The sequence below is a fragment of the Bos grunniens genome, chromosome 24 (genome assembly GCF_055505025.1).
Source record: "Bos grunniens cultivar Pamir isolate PY7600 chromosome 24, Bosgru_T2T1.0, whole genome shotgun sequence".
Lineage (NCBI taxonomy): Eukaryota > Metazoa > Chordata > Mammalia > Artiodactyla > Bovidae > Bos > Bos grunniens.
Genome location: NC_141188.1, coordinates 43,201,666 through 43,217,388, shown reverse-complemented (window position 1 = coordinate 43,217,388; position 15,723 = coordinate 43,201,666). Strand labels below are relative to the sequence as shown.

At 45.0% G+C, this 15,723-nt stretch overlaps 1 protein-coding gene across 6 annotated transcripts in view; it reads right to left on the bottom strand.

The window, feature by feature from the left end:
* Positions 1-9,341, bottom strand: part of RALBP1 (ralA binding protein 1) — a 40,817-nt gene extending 31,476 nt beyond the window's left edge. Inside the window, exon 1 of one of the 6 annotated variants that reach the window (XM_086373194.1) lies at positions 9,133-9,341. The gene's annotated coding sequence lies outside the window, so the exon portion shown is untranslated. Of the gene's footprint in view, positions 1-7,746; positions 7,973-8,012; positions 8,804-9,132 lie in introns of those variants that run through there. The other 5 variants (XM_086373191.1, XM_086373192.1, XM_086373196.1 and 2 more) reach the window with 5 other exon arrangements.
* Positions 9,342-15,723: the final 6,382 nt, after the last annotated feature.

Below are 15,723 nucleotides of genomic sequence, written 5' to 3'. Positions count from 1 at the left end.
CTCTTCATAGATGGGGTTTCCTTATCTGTCAATATTGACAGAGACCTGCCACAGCACTGCCAAGATTAAACAAAAGAGTATTCATGGTCTACAGCAGGCACTCAGTAAGCAGCAACAATAGTAACTACACAAAAGCAACAATATAAAATTCCTGGACAAAACTTGAGATTTTATAAACTATATCCTCCGCCCATAAAAGTGTGAAAAAGGAAGAGTTTTACTGCTTTTTCTTTCCTTGACTCCCATTTTAAATAACGTTCGGAAAATCGTAAGTGCACTGTTAAAAAAAAAAAAAAAACCATAAACAAATGTAAGAAGCCAAGAAGAAACCTGGAGAAAAAGTACTGGCACTAGACATGACAATTACTTTGCAAACTAATAAATAAAAACAAAAAGCGATTGAGGATTTGAATCTGAAGCAAATACTTTTAAAATGAAAAAACAGGGAATTTAAAAGATTCTGTTTTTCACCCACCAATTTTCTAAAGAGGAACAAGTCTGATGCCCAACACTGGAGGGTGTGATGAGCCAGTTGCATGCTACTGGTAGAAGTGCAAACTGATTCATTCAGAAGGCAATTCAGCAGCATCTACCAAAAATTGACACTCTGACCTAGCAAATTCACTGTTAAACCTTGTCCCCAAATAGACAAAAGTAGCTAAGCACTGTTTTTGACGGCCAAAAAACCTTTATTATGCTGCATCTCTACAAGCACCTCAAATTCTTTAGGAAAAAAGCAAAGAACAGAGAAAAATACTAACCCAACTATATGCTGTCTACAAAAGATTCACGTCAACTACAGTAACAGAGGCAGCCTAATACTGAATGGAGTGCTAAATAAACAGATGGAGTGAGGTTAAAATGATAGCCTGAGTGCTCAGTTGCTAAATTGTGTCCAACTCTTTGCAAATCCATGGACTGTAGCTCTCCAGGCTCCTCTGTCCACGGGATTTCCCACGCAAGAATACTGAAGCGGGTTGCCATCTCCTTCTCCAAAAATGATAGCTTAAGGAACTCCAAAAGTTCACCCTCAGAAGAGCCAACTAAAATCAGTCAGAATCCACTTTAACCCAAGAAACTAACCAGAAGCCTGTAGCAATTCAGGGAGCATTTATTCAAGAAAAACAGTTGAATCTTAGTGAGAACATAGGATTCTATGATATTTAACTCACTCTGAGCCTATCCTGGGCTTCCCAGATCAGCGGCAGCCTTGAAAATAACAGCCCACATTACCAGCACTGGCACAGCAGAACAAACCTCATTCGCAAACAAACTGAATTATTCCAGTCTCTGGAAGACCTACGTGCAGAAGCAGCCCGCCTTATCTCACCTAAATGTAGTTACCTCAGAACTCCCCCCACGCCCAGGGCTACGCCGCTAGGGGGCAGCCAGAGAGGTGTTAGCCGCGCTGCTCCCTGAAGCATCAGGCAAGAGCTGGAGTGAACACTCCCTCCAAACCATGAGAAGAAAGGCTGAGCAGGGAGATGTTCTGGGGAACAAAGACCTTGAACTGCTGCAACAAATTTCTGGAAATCAGGAGAAATGTGGATGCCCAGCACCATGCACATGCTCAGGACACAGAATTCCCTGGCTCATCATTTTTCCTTGCAGTAGTGTGACTGTGTCATCCCACTGCCTTCTGGCTCCTGTGGTTTCTGATGAGAAGTCAGCTGATGATGACACTGAGGATCCCTTGTATGTGACAAGCCACTTCTCTCACTACTTTCAAGATTCTCTCCTTGTCTTTGTCTTTAAACCAGTCGATTAAGAAGTGTCTTAGGTGGATCTCATTGAGCTCATCTCACCCAAGAAAGCCCTCCCCACTCACCTCTGGATGATCTTGACATGTGCACAGACAGAAACAAAGGCTAAGACCAAAGCTGTCAAGTGGCTGAGTGCTGAAGCTACACCCAAGAGATACACAGCTGTCCTGGTAGCTTACTGGTCTGCTAATGACTGGACATTAGCAGCCAAGAGAATAAAACAGGAATAAATGTAACCAAGGAGGTGAAAGACTTATACACTGATAACTACAAAACACTGCTGAGAGAAGTTAGAGTAGACCTAAATAAACTCCTTTTTAATGGGACAATTCAGTACTGTTAAGATGACAAAGTATTGCTGTAATTCAAAATGATCTATAGACTCAAGGCAAAATTTCAACAAGACTTTATTGCAGAAATGGAAATCTGATCCTCAGTATGGAATCGCAATGGGCCTCGAATAACCACACAAAAATAATGAAGAAACAAAGGGGGAAGACTCAACACTTCGTAATTTCAAAAGCAATTACAGAACTAGAGTAACCAAATCAATGTGGCACTGGCATCAGGATAAGCCTCCACACCTACAGAATTGATTTGAAGAGTCCAGAATAAACCCAAACATCTATGGTCAACTGATTTTCAACGAATGTGTCCATTTTTACTCCATGGGGGAGAAATGGTCTCTTCAACAGATAGGAACGGGATAATTAGATTTCCACATACAAAAAACAGGCCCTATCTCAGACCATATACAAAAATTCACTCAAAATGAACCAACACCTACATATAAGAACTAAAACTATAAAACTCCAGAGGAAAACACAGTGTAAATCTTCATGCCTGTGGACTTGGCAATGGATTCAGACAGGACGCCAAAATCACAAGTAACAAAAGAAAAAACTGATAAATTCTACTTCATCAAAATTTAAAACTTCTGTAGATGAGAGGGCATTATCAAGAAAGTAAAAAAGACTACCCAAAGAATGAAAGAAAGGATTTGCAGATCACATATACTGGTAAGGGGCTTCCCAGATGGCTCAGCTCCTGCAATGCAGGAACCACAGGAGATGTGGGTTCAATCACTGGGTTAGGAAGATCCCTGTAAGAGAAAATGGCAACCCACTCTCCAATATTCTTGCCTGGAAGATTCCATAGACAGGAGTTTGGTGGGCTACAGTCCACGGGGTCACAAAACAGTAGTAAACAACTGAGCATATACTGATAACGGTCTACCATCCAGAATATACAAAGGAACTCTCACAACTCAACAACAAAAAGACAAACAACCCAATGCGAAGCTAGGAAAAGAACCTGAATAAATATTTCTCCAAAGAAGATATACAAATGGCCAATAAGCACATGAAAAGAAGTTCAACATCATCAGCCACCAGGGAAATAAATATAAATCAAACGCACAATAAGTTACCAATTCACATCTACCAGGATAGCTTAAATTTTCAAAAACCAGAAAATAACAAGTGTTGGTGAGGATATGGAGAAATGAGAATCTTTGCACTGGAGAGTGAAGTGGTGCAGCTGCTTTGGGAAACAGTTTAGAAGGTCCTCAAACTGTTCCAACATAAAACTCAGGACATGATCTGGCCAATTCTACTCTTAGGTATGTACCCAGGAACAATGAAAACACGTATCTACAAAAAACGCTGCACATGATTATTCACACCAGCACTATTCAAAATAGCCGTAACAAAGAAACAACTTAAATGTTGAACAACTTATGAATAAACAAAATGTGGAATATTCCAGCCAGTGGAATATTCTCAGCAATGACGAGGAATGGAGTCCTGACACCTGCTACAAAATGGACAGGTCTTGAAAACATGATGCTGAGTAAAAGTTGGTCACAGATGATCACATAGATGATTCCATGTACATGAAATGCCCGAAACAGGCAAACCCACAGAGTAGAAGTAGATTAGTGGTTGCTAGTGAGTGGAAGCAGGGAGGATGGCGAGTGGCTGATAACGAAGAAGAGCAGAAATGAAAGACTCTAAAATTGATTGTAGGGGTGACTGCACCCCTACACATAGTAAAAACACTTTGAATTGTACACTTTAAAAGGATCAATTTTATGTTATATGAATATCTCAAAAAAGGTAGCATAAGGAAAAAGCCAGCAATTTCACGCTCTTCTTTCACCCTCATCAAGAGGCTCTTTAGTTCCTCTTTGCTTTCTGCATATCTGAGGTTGTTGATATTTCTCCCGGCAATCTTGATTCCAGCTTGTGATTCATCCAGCCTGACATTTCGCATGATGTACTACTCTACATGTAAGTTAAATAAGCAGGATGACAATATATGGTCTCGTGTACTCCTTTCCCAATTTTAAACCAGTCAGTTGTTCCATGTAAGGTTCTAATTATTGCTTCTTGACCTGCATACAGGTTTCGTAGGAGACAGGTAAGGTGATCTGGCATTTCCATCTCTCTTTAAGAATTTTCCAGTTTCTTGTGATCTACACAACCAAAGGCTTTCATGTAGTCGAGGAAGCAGATGTTTTTCTGGAATTCCCCTTGCTTTCTCTATGATCCAACAAATGTTGGCAATGTGATCCTCTGCCTTTTCTAAACCTAGCTTGTATATCTGCAAGTTCTCCATTCATGTACTGCTGAAGTCTACCTAGCTTGAAGGATTTTGAGCACAACCTTACTAGCATGAGAAATAAGCACATTTTTATAGTAGTTTGAACACTCTTTGGCACTGCCCTTCTTTGGGACTGGAATGAAAAGTTAAGATCATGGCATCTGGTCCCATCATTTCATAGCAAATAGAAAGGGAAAAAGTGGAAGCAGTGACAGATTTTATTTTCCTGGGCTCCCAAACCACTGCAGATGGTGACTGCAGCCATGAAATTAAAAGACGTTTGCTCCTTGGAAGAACAGCTATGGCAAACCTAGACAGAGTATTAAAAAGCACATACACACTTTGCCAACAAATGTCCATATAGACAAAGCCACAGTTTTTCCATTAGTCATGTACGAATATTAGTGTTAAACCACAAAGAAGGCTGAGTGCTGAAGAAGTGATGCTTTCGAACTGTGATGCTGGAGAAGACTCTTGAGAGTCCGCTGGACAGCAAGGAGATCAAACTAGTCAATCCTAAAGGAAATCAACCCTGAATATTCATTGGAAGAACTGATGCTGAAGCTCCAATACTTTAGCCACCTGAAGAGAAGAGCCAATTCATTCAAAAAGACCCTGATGCTCATAAAGATTGAAGTCAAAAGAAGAGGGCAGCAGAGGAACAGATAGTTAGCGTCACTGACTCAACAGACATGAATCTGAGCAAATTCTGGGAAATAGTGAAGGACAGGGAAGCATAGCGTGTTGCAGTCCATGAGGTCACAAAGAGTCAGACATGACTTAGCGACTGAACAACAAGGAAAAAGCAGGCTCAGGTCTTTGCCAAATTAAAAGTTCCTTCCTATCCCTTTATTAACCTCTGGTAACACTTCTTCCTATTCTTCTCTTCACAGCTGAAGATTTGTTTATTCTTGAAATAACCTACATTGGCTTTCTCCACTCTGACTTTCCATTTACACCTCAATTCAATTGAACAGCTCCCTCCCCAGATGACAGCACCAAGTAGGATGCTATGAAAGTGTTCTCAGTTATCAAACTCAACAAACTCCTAACAACCCAGTTTTCCTCAAGTTCTCAAAGGAAGCATGTAGCTTCCTTTATTATTATTATTTTTTTTTCTGGAGAGGCAGTTGTGAAGTACAGCTTCCTTCTGAAATGATCCCATTTGGGCTTCTACACCATTTTCTCACAATTTCTCGACATTTCTAAACACACAGGAATTTCCTGTTTCAGTTCTTCTTCAATTTGGCTTCAAATGCGACTATTCTCCATCCGGAAACTCTTCCTATGCTGTGTTACCTAATGAAAAGCTTCAGGTACCACCTATGATAGATCCTGATGACTCTCCCATCAAGACCTCTCCCGTGTGCTCCAAACCCAGACACATCTGACTCTGTAGCATTTCCACCTGCATGTTCTATAGGTAACTCCTACTCAATGTATCCAAAAGCCAAAATACTGTTCCTCCCCAGACCTGCTCATCTCCCTGAATTCCCTGTCTCAGTGTACTTTCCTGTTGTCTATTCAATCACCCAAATTAAAATCCAGTTATTTCGTCCTACTGTTTCTCTCTCACTTCCCAAATCCAATTCTCACTGAATCCTGTTAATTCTACCTCGTTAATATTTGTGCTATTAACTTACTCCTCTGCATCTCCACCGAAGAATGCGATGGCACCCTACTCCAGTACTCTTGCCTGGAAAATCCCATGGACGGAGGAGCCTGATAGGCTGCAATCCATGGGGTCACGAAGAGTTGGACACAACTGAGCGACTTCACTTTCCCCTTTCACTTTCATGCATTGGAGAAGGAAATGGCAACCCACTCCAGTGCTCTTGTCTGGAGAATCCCAGGGACGGGGGAGCCTGGTGGGCTGCCGTCTATGGGGTCGCACAGAGTTGGACACGACTGAAGCGACTTAGCAGCAGCTGCATCTCCACTGACGCTACCTTATTTTAGGCCCTTATCTGTCACCTCAAATATTACAAAAACTGCTCACTGTCCTCCTGCATCCTGCCTTGTCTTCCCTCCATCCCTTCTGACATCTATAAGAGACCAGAGTGATTTTCCTAAGATGAAAACCTTATCATGTCTCTTGCCTGGTTAAAATCCATACGCTCTATTATTACCAAGAGAAAAAGCCCTCGAGAACCCTTAGAATGGCATGGGGACCGATCTGTGCAGCCTCACCTTCTGCTACTGACCCCATAAGCCCAATGCTACAGCTGCAGAGAACGACTTTCCATCCTCACAGTCCTCTGGTTCAACTTTCGCTTGGCCTTAACCTCTTCTCCTGCAATTTCTGCCTCCCTCATGCCAAAGCCTTCAAGTTTAAGGACATCAAGTCTAAAACACCTAATACAATGCCTGACACATAGGGGAGAGTTACAATGTAACTCTGTAACTCTATTCCCTATGAGAGAGGCTTAGGCCTCTTCATCCTGTCTCAGTGACTCCCCTCTGCTTCAAGCTAAAGCTGAAATTACTTCACCTGTCTACAAGACTCTTCCTAAGGTGGCCTCTGCCTACCTCCTGGGTTTCACAGCTTGCCACCACCCTCCACCCTTGTGGGCCATACCTGCAGATCCCACACTCACTCTGTAAGTTTGGACTCCTGGCTTTTCTCAAACAGATCCTCCTACCAAAGAGCCCATCCTGTCTGAGCCTGTCTCCTCACTGTTTTCAGCCCTTCCCATACACTTTTCCCTACCACTGCCCCCTTCTACACTCTCCTCCCTGCTCCATTAAAACTGACCACTACCTCCCTTGTATACCCACTGTGCCCCTGGCCTTCCTCCAGTCAAAGCAATCTAAAAAACACACTGTCTTCATGGAAGTTCAAGTAAGAGATAAAGTCTTAGCATCCTGAAGGCAGGGGCACTACTTTATCCATCTGCAAGTCTTCACAGTACCTGCTACACAGAAATTAAACTAAATGACCTGCACTTTTACTTATTTCCTCTACATATACTAACAAAAGCTTTATTGGAGATTTTCTTCTAAAAAATAAAGAACATACTTTTGAGTTACATTTTGGGCCCAATCTCTCTTTCTAAAGGAAACACCGTAATTAAAGTTATTATGTACTTTCAGATACCACTTCTATTTTTCTAAATCTAGGGAGAAATAGTCCCTATAAGACCTAAAAGGAGCAATACTATTTTAAAGAGATAATTATCTCTCGCAGCTTCGAGATACTTTGTTTAAAAAATTACTTCCCAGCGGCTCCTGTTTAGCTAGCCCACCTCGCTTCCTTTTATGGGTCACTCTGAAAAGTGGAAGCCCCTCTGCTAACTAACTTCCTTCCTGCCGGCACCATCTGCCGAAACAGCTGACAGCAATTAACTCGTCCTCAGGAAGACACTCAAAAAGGAGTTACCAAGTGGCCAAGCTAATTCGGAAGGCGGAAAATGGATTATCTTTCTCATTTCCAGACAAGACTCCGTGACCAGCGAACCGCCCGTGGCCGGCGCCTTCCGGAGAACGTGAGCGCCTCTCCGCCGAGCACCTGCACCACCACCCGGGCCGCAGGGCGGAGACCCGCGGTGACCGGCTCCAGACCCGGCGCGTCCACGCGAACGCGGCGTCCAAACCACAGCACTTTCACCCGCACCGTCAAAACCGCTCGAGTTAACACTTGATCACCTTCGAGCACTCAACCAGGCCTTAGGAGAAGATTCTCTGCTTGCTCGGGGGGAGGCTCTGGAGTCACGACTCCCAAACCCGAGGGGCGTGAGGACTTGAGGGAGGCTCGGGTGTGTGGTATGCGGGGAAACCTGTTTCACTCTCACAACGTTTAAAACAAGAAACAAAAAAAAACTGAAAGCCACCCCCCAGTTGACCTCCACAAGAGCCTGTGGGCACAAGCCCACCTGACCAGGAGTTCTGAGAATTCCCAGCTCGAACTTGCCGGCGCCCCTGGAGCACGCGGGCGTCCACCAGCCTCCCTCCGCGCCGGGCGCGCACCGGAGACCCTCCAGCATCCCTGCCGCGGTTACGTAAAAGCCCGAGTCCCTCTCCGCCATCCGAGGCCCGCGCCCCGGTGAAGGGCCCGGCTTCCACCCTCCTCGACTGGACCCAAGGCCGGCGAGCGGAGGAACGGGCTGCGCTGGCCGGAGCCGCCGACCAGCGCCCTGCCCAGCCGCCCCGGCAGCCACGCCCCCGCCTCGCCGCCCGGCCGCGATAGCCCGGCCCGCTGCCTGACAGACGCCACGGGGAGGCGCGCGGACGGCTGCAGGCACCGGGCCCTGCCGCCCGCCACTGACCTGCGCCGCCGCCGCCGCGCGACCGCCAGCCGCCGCAGCCGCCGCCTCCTTGCTCTCACGCTGCTGCCGCCGCGGCCGCCTCCTGCGCTGCGCCCCAGGCCGGCCTCGGGCGCCCCATTCCCACCCCGCCCCAGCCTCCGCCTGTTTACAATGATTGGGACAGAACCGGGCGAGCCGGCCCACCGCGCACGCGCACTCCCTCCGCCCGCCGCAGCCAGCTTCCCGGCTCCTCCTCCCAGCGCTGACGGCCGGGGCCGTGAGGGCAAGCGCCCCGTGACCCCCGCGCGGGGCACGCTGGGAATAGTAGTCTTCGGAAACCTAGTGCCCAGTCCTCAGGCGGCCCTCCGCGGGAGGCGCACTACAACATCCAGGAAGCATCACGCCTGCCCGGCCCAGGGGCCCGCGGGGGAGACCCGGGAGCGCGCGAGAAAACGCGTCGCGCCAGAGCGCTGCCGGCGCCTGCGCAGTTCCCAGTGGTAGGGGGTCGGATGGTCGCGAACTTATCCAGCGCGGGCTCCGGGAGGACTGCTGCGGGCAGTGTCGGCCGAACTCCGGAGAAGGGCAGGAGTTGTCCTGTCCACGCTCCGCACAGCTTGTTCCCTAGCTCCCGAGGCGCAGACCATCTTCACCGCGGGTTTCAGTCCCAACCAGTTAAACCGGCCCGGAGGCTGGCCCAGCAGCCGCGGGGTGGGGCTCATCCCGGGCTGGGTGGGGAGTCTGGCTTGGGGTGGGGACTTTTGCTGGGGATTTGGACAAAGGAAGCGCCCCGGGCTTCTAAAGAGGAACCTGCTAGAATTTCGTGTCGGCCTTGGCTTCAGCGTTCCTTAAACAGGGGTCGATGAGAGCCTCCCTCGATCCTTGCACCTTGTACCGAGGAGCTCTTGAGTTAGCTGCCCTTCGCACGGCAGGCGTGCGCACAGAACTAGATCTGAAGGAAGACGGAAATAACTGCATTTCCTCCAGAAACCCTTCACAAAGGCTTCAGGAATTGTCCTGCAAATGTTCTTGTCTTATAAAGTTTGGCGGTTGACTTGGGGGATGTCTCCTGTCCATCGAATTTCCCAGGGAAGAATGCTGGAGTGGGTTGTCATTCCTTTCTCCAGGGGATCTTCCCGACCCGGGGATGCAACCCCGGTCTCCCGCATTGCCGGCAGATTCTTTACCATCTGAGCCACCGGGGAAGCCCCAAGATTGGGGATAGATAGCTCTTCCCTATCACCTCAATTCCTGCCTGTGCGCCTCTTCCTACAACTTCATTACATGTTTAGACTGACCTCTGTGATCCACCCTACCCTGTTCCGAATCAGCCCGCCTCAAGTCTGACAATAGATCCCTCCCCTGTACCCTGCGTCTCCCACTCAAAAGTTCCGCCCCCTTGGCTTGACGCCCAGGAAGGGCCCACAACTGGCCCACAACAGACCAAGATGGTCTGCGGTAGCCATTGTATTCTGACTTTTTGAAAAGCTTTCTTACTGCCCTTCTGGCAACAGAACGGTGTCCTCTGTCCACTGGGATGGGCATGTTATCTTTCCAATTACAGTACTCTGCCTCTGGCAACATTGATTGGGCCAAGGGATGGGCACTGACCATGTTGGCTATTGAACCCTTGTTGGAAGTTGCTATATGGACACACAAAAGGGAGGAAAGATAGCATCTTATTGATGGTCATGTTATTCACAAAGAGGCCTTTCTCAACTTCACTGGTAGTCCAGTGGTTAAGAACCTGCCTGGTAATGCAGGGGACACAGTTTCAGTCCCTGGTTGGGAAAGATCCCACATGCCTCGGGGCAACCCCATGCACCAGAACTACACCCGTATGCCTAGAGCCTGTGCTTCACAGCAACAAGAGAAGCCAATGCAGTGAGAAGCCTGTGGACCTCAGGGAAGACTAGTCTCCACTTGTTGCGACTAGAGGAAGCACACACATAGCAATGAAGACCCAGCACAGCCGTAAGTAAATACATTTAAAAAAAAAAAAAAAGAGGCATTTTTGCAGCAGCAATGAAAGAGGCTAAAAACATTGGGGGTTGGGGAACAGGGGGAGAGGAATCAGGAGCTGGCACTAGGCAGACTGGCTTCAGCTTCAGAAGCCATGGTTTGTATAGCTCTTTTGAAGTGCTTTGAGTATGTGAACCTAGCTAGGTGAGCCAATGCAATTACTCTGTGGTTATGGAACATATTTGTTGGTTGCCTCTTGAGAGTCATTCCTCCCATTTAAGCCATGCAGCATAATCATTCCCTTTGGTGGCTGAGCCTTTCAGAGGTGGTAACTCAATCAGAACCTGATGAGACCCAATGGGATGTGGGTTGGGGCTCCTAGTAAACTGCAGCAGCCTTGCTCTTCTGGCAGGGTGTACATTTGTGAAGTCTGGACAGCTGGCAGCTATTTAGCTCCTACAAAAAGAAAATCTGGAGGGAAAAGGTTTAGGTGAAAAGGCAACAGTCGGGCCTGAAAATGAGGTCAGTACTGTCAAATGTGCCCTGTTGCATCATTAGAGCTGCACTGTCAAACCTCACCTCTTTGACTCGTCTTATAGACAGTCCTGTAGACTGTTTAGAATTTCCCGTGTTGATTCAACATGTTTACATTGGGGAGTTTTCTGTAACTAAAAATTCTAAAAGTCCTAACTGATTCTGTTGGATTTCTTTTACATGATGTTAAAAGGCCCTGACTAATACAGGTTCCTACTTGAAGAGAAACTGTGGAATAGACTTTCAGCTATGGTTATATGTTACGGTCAACAATTCCTCTGCACACAAAGCAAGTATAACTTGGACAAAATTGTCAAACAACCATTTCAGAGCATTGGAAATCAAACACAGACAATTTGAGAATCAGCTATTCTTGAAAAACTGCTGAAGATTCTAGTAGGAAGAGTAGATACCTGTAACCTTGCCCAAGGCTGCCCTGTTGCCCCAGAACTGAAATTTTACTTGTGTAGGTAGGGCTAGCCAAGAAAACTAGCAGCTTTGCTCCCAGAGGGGATGGACTCGATTTGCTGTGGGAGGTCAAAACCCATGGCTTTGATGGCTGAAGGGAATATATAATAGTGCATCTGCTGTGGAAGACAGTGAGGTGGTTCCTCAAAATACTAAACATAGAACTACCACTTGATCCAGCAATTCCACTTCTGAGTACATACCCCAAAGAAATGAAACCAGAGAGAGAGAGATTTGTAAATCCATATTTGAGGTATTATTTGCAATAGCCGAAAGGTAGAGAGGGCTTCCCTTGTGGCTCAGAGGGTAAAACGTCTGCCTGCAAAGCGGGAGACCTGGGTTCAATCCCTGGGTCAGGAAGATCTGCTGGAGAAGGAAGTGGCAACCCACTCCAGTACTCTTGGAAAGTACTGTAGTACTGTTGCAGTACTCCTGGAAAATCCCATGGACAGAGAAGCCTGGTAGGCAACAGTCCATGGGATTGCAAAGAATCGGACACGACTGAGCGACTTCACTCAAAGGTGGAAGCAACTCAGGTGTTCATTAATGGATGAATGGGTAAACAAAATGTGCTACGTACATAAAGTGAAACACTGTATAGCCTTTAAAAGGAAGGAAATGCTTAACAAATGTAAAACAAAAATCATAAGAGCTGAAATGAGAAATTGACTGTTCATTTGCAGTTGAAGATTTAATCTTAGCCATTGATTGGACAAGATAAAATCAACAAGGGTATAGAAAATCTGACTTACAACATCAAACATCAACCAACTTGTAATACTTGACAACTATAGAAAACCATCCAACAGCCTCAGAATACACATTCTTTTCAAGTGCAAATGATATTCCAGAATAGACCATATGGTGGTCACAAAACACATGTCAACAAATTGAAAAAGATTAAGAACATACAGAATATGTTCTCCATCTACAAGGAGAAATTAAATTAGAAAGCCACAGAAAAGTAATCTGAGAAATCTCCAAATAGTTAGAAATTAATATACTTCTAAATAAGATACAGGCCAAAGAAGAAATCACAGGGAAAATTGGAAAATATCTAATTTTGATTTAGTTAGAAAATATCTAATTAATTGAATTAAAAGAAAAACATCAAATCTAAGGGAGTCAGATTTAATTGCCTCTATAAGTGTGTTTGGGCTTTCCTGGTGGCTTAGCAGTAAAGACTCTGCCTGCAATGCAGGAGTCACAGGAGACATGGGGTTCAATCCCTGGGTCGGGAAGATCCTCTGGAGGAGGGCATGGCAATCCCACTCCAGTATTCTTTTTTGGAGAATCCCATGGACAGAGAGTTTGGAGGGCTACAGTCCATAGGGTCACAAAGAGTTGGATACAACTGAAGTGACATGGCACGCTAAAGTGTGTTTAGAAGGAAATTAATAGTCTTTTAAAAACTTAAATTACCAGTATATATTCCTACTAAGCTCCCCCTCAAGAAAATAGCAAAAAAGGAATGAATCAAGCCTAAATTATAGAGAAGCAAGGAAATAGTGAAGATCAGAATAGAAATCAATTAATTTAAAAAATAAGAAAATAGAGAAAAGGACCCAAATGCTGATTCTTTGAAAGATCAAACTGATAAAACATTAGCTACACTGATGGAAAAAAAAGATAATACAAACACAAATTATGGAAATGAAAAATAAGGATTATAAAGAAGTATTATGAGCATCGTAATTCCAATAATTTTTAAAGTAGATGAAAATGAAGGCATTCCTACAGAGAACTAATTACCAAACTTAAAAAAAATAAATTGAAAATCTGAACAACTATATATTGAGATAAAAAAATTGAATCACTAAATAAAATATTGCCACAAAGAAAAAAAAAAAAAGCAAAAGTGTTAGTCACTCAGCCATGTCTGCCTCTTTGTGACCCCATGGACTGTAGCCTTCCAGGCTCCTCTGTCCATGGGATTTCCCAGACAAGAATACTGGAGTGGGTTGCCATGGCCTTCTCCTGGGGATCTTCCCAACCCAGGGATGTTCTACCCACGTCTCCTACATGCCAGGTGGGTTCTTTACTGCTGAACCACCAGGGAAGCCTACCACAAAGAAAAGCCCAGGTCCAAATGTCTTTACAGATGAATTCTATCAGTATTTTAAGGGGGGAGGAACCCTCAACCTAATAATTAGTTCAGTTCAGTTCAGTTCAGTTGCTCAGCTGTGTCTGACTCTGCGACCCCATGAGCTGCAGCATGCCAGGCCTCCCTGTCCAACACCAACTCCCAGAACCTACCCAAACTCATGTCCATTGAGTCGGTGATGCCATCCAACCATCTCATCCTAATAATAACTTTCTAGAAAACAGAGAAATAAGGAACATTTCCCAGTTTATTTTAGGAGGCCAAATCACCCTGGTACCAAAACCAAGAACATCATAAGAAAATACAGAAGTACAGGCGGAAATCCTTCATAAATTATACATCTTAAAGGGATTGATTTTATGGTATGTGAACTGCATCTTAATAATGCCATTATATTTTTTTAAGATGTGAGTGTTCAATGAAATATCCTAAAGAAAAACCATACCTTTCAATGAACAGGGTGGAAGAATCCAGCGCCTGTTGCCTGTGTCCTCAGGAGTGGCACTAGGGTCTTGATTCCTAAACAGTTCACTGGATCATAGCACTGTTACATGATTGAAATGTTCTACTTGTATATATTTAAAATGTGTGGTAAAGCAGATACATTACTTTGCCAACAAAGATCCGTCTAGTCAAAGCTATGGTTTTTCCAGTAGTCATGTATGGATGTGAGAGGTGGACTATAAAGAAAGCTGAGCACCGTTAAATTGATGCTTTTGAACTGTGGTGTTGGAGAAGACTCTTGAGAGTCCCTTGGACTGCAAGGAGATCCAACCAGTCCATCCTAAAGGAGATCAGTCCTGGGTGTTCATTGGAAGGACTGATGTTGAAGCTGAAACTCCAATACTTTGGCCACCTGATGCGAAGAACTTACTGATTGGAAAAGACCCTGATGCTGAGAAAGATTGAAGGTGGGAGGAGAAGGGCACGACAGAGGATGAGATGGCTGGATGGCATCACCAACTCAATGGACATGAGTCTGAGTAAACTCCGGGAGTTGGTGATGGACAGGGAGGCCTGGCGTGCTGCAGTCTGTGGGGTCGCAAAGAGTTGGACACGACTGAGCAACTCTGAACTGAATAAAATAAGCGTCAGAACTGTATGAGTTCATTTTTGCTCTTTGCAGCAATCTGCCCCACAGCTTAATGGTTTTAAAGTTTTCTGCTCTTCTTGTGACTGTAGTAAGTGTTAAGTGGAGGTGGGCTCACTTGGAGCAGCTGCAATGGTGAGCCTGTCTTACGGGCTCTTGGCTTCCCACTGAGGCTGCATTCTCAGTGCACGAGCACTTTTCAAATGTTTGCATGTCATCTACTAATGGGATACTGGCCAAACCAAGTCACATACCAAGTCCCAGACTCAAGGGATGGAGAATAGACTCCACCTCCAGATGGGAGGCAATGGGAAGAATTTGTGCCATTTATTTGCAAACTATGACAAGAACTCTTGAACCTCCTTGGCTCCTATGGAATGATTTTATATCCTCCAAGAATCTGTGATAAGTCACTGTGATTGACACCTTTGCTAAACCAGCCTCTCAGGTTTGGCTAACACTGTGGAAGTAAGTACAGGAGCAAAAATTAAGCATGTTCACCATTCTACTTCTAATGACTGGTAGAGTGCCTGGCACATAATAGATGCTTAATAAATTTTTCTGCAATGAGGCTGCTAAACTCTTTTTGGTAGCAAGTGATAGAAATCCAATTCAGATTTGCTTAAACAAAAAAGGAGAACTTATTCACACACATAAGCAAGAAGTCCAAGATACTGACTCACCACACAGCTGGCTTTAGGCTTTAACTGCATCTTGAGGACTGTCCCTTACCATCTTTTGGTTCTCCTTTGTGTTGGATTCATTTTCTGACAGCCTCTCTCCATGTGATAGCAGACACACCACTAAGTTTATAGTCTTGGATAGTGTCTACCCTGTAACTGTATATATCTTCTGTGTATGGATAATTTATAAAAGTGAAAATGAAATTTTAGAAAATGTCACAGAAGGTATTCACATACTTTTAGATGCTGAGATTTCTCTAAGAGTTAATGCAAT